Source organism: Leptidea sinapis, chromosome 38 (assembly GCF_905404315.1).
Source record: "Leptidea sinapis chromosome 38, ilLepSina1.1, whole genome shotgun sequence".
Taxonomy (NCBI): domain Eukaryota; kingdom Metazoa; phylum Arthropoda; class Insecta; order Lepidoptera; family Pieridae; genus Leptidea; species Leptidea sinapis.
The window spans coordinates 7,211,820-7,213,687 of record NC_066302.1 but is presented as its reverse complement, the minus strand read 5'-3'; positions in this window follow the sequence as shown (position 1 = coordinate 7,213,687).

Sequence of the window (1,868 nt, the reverse complement as noted above, 5' to 3'; positions counted from 1 at the left end):
TGTTTTTGGTATTTCTTCATTAATACAATCTAGCATTTTATTCGGAGGTGAATACGTTTTTGTTTCAACTACAGATGATCTGATGTCTTCCCTAATAATAGCCGCAGCAGCTTCTACAATCCGTAGACGTTCTTCTACAGGAGTACTTTTTTTATTTTCGTACCAAGCTTTTGATAATACGTTAAGCTGTGTATCACGGAAAGATATAATTGTAAATGATCCAATTTTTTTGTGATTATTATATCAGTTAAATACTTTTGTTGTAATTTTGTAATAATTGTCTTATCGTCAGGTATGTATTCCGTAGGGGCATCTTTAAGTTCTTTCAAAGTAAATTGAGAATCTTCATTATTTTCTATATAATAAAAAATCTCCTTCATTGCTTGAGTGACTTGATCATCTTGGCGAGGCTTTTTATATGCAGATGGTACTCGGGTTAAAAAGTTGGTATAGCAAATAGTATGATACTTTGCTTCAGCAGCGATCAAATCATACTCGTAATATATACGTTCCTTTACTAATTCTCCTAAGGAATCGTTTCGTTCTTCTGCTCTCTTAATTACGTTGTCTTTGAATGCAAGAGTACTTACACTACTTATTGTCCGTCTATACTTTAATTTTTTTTTTCTTTTCTGCTATTTCATCAGCTTCTTGGCCACAAAATAAGCATAACTTTCCAAAATCAAAGACTTCATTTCGTTTTTTACGAGGTGCACTTGACGTTGAAGGTTCACTCTCATCTGTGCGTCGTTTTGATGCAATAATAACATTTTTACTCGTGTACACTTTTCGACACTCGGAATGCACATTTACAGAACTTAAAGTATTTAAATAGTCTATATGTCCATCATTTCTTTCAATACTTGCAGTTTTTAAAGTTTGTAAACCACGTACGACATTCACAGAAACACCTTCTGAAAGTTTCTTATCACATATAAAACACAAATCAGCCATAGCTCTTAAAACCGTACGTCCGTAGTTGCAACGGTACAATTTCAAACTAACGAATAATCTTGACTCATACAAAGTGGAGAGAGTGGCCTTGAATACTATAGAACATCTGTCCCGGCAATGAATAGAAAAGGGCATAGGGTAGGGACAAGTATTTCCAGGTATATAAGTATTGAGAAATTTACGCGTTTTAAAGAAAAGATATATAATGTCGTGTTAACTTAAAATAAAACTAAAATATATAATCCAGAATTAATAATATTTTATACTTAAATAGTTAAATATGAATAATTATATATAAATAATCAAGTTACTTACTTTAATTAAATATAAATAATTAATAGTTAGTACATAAATAATAGGCATTGTTTAATAATTATAATTTCCAAGTAAATAATTGACTTTATAACGTACTGATAACCATAACTCACGCTTGACCTTGCATTAGGCCGTATATGACTGTACGATGTGCACTTCGCGCTCTACCTTCAAAACGGTTGGTCGTATGAAAAAAAAGTTTAAACAAAAGTTGTAGGGAATTTTATAGCCTACAACTTTTATAATAAATGCAAATCTCATTTAACCGATAGGAAGCCAGATATTCGCGAAAAACCGATTTTTGTGACCTTTGACCTTGTATATCTTGAGACGCGGACACGATAACGATTGTGACTTTTGAGACAACATTTAGAATGACAAAACAAAGGTTCATACCAATTTGCAGCTTATTATCTTTCATTCCGAGGTTGACCCCTTTTTTTACCTAATATGACTGGGCTATGGCACAGTCCGATGTGATCAAGGTCGCATCATATTACGGTACGCCTTCGAACATTTACCATCGCAAAGCAGTCGCTGGTCAACTAAGTCATTAATGTAAAAAATTATATGACAGTAGAAAAAAATAAAACAACGAA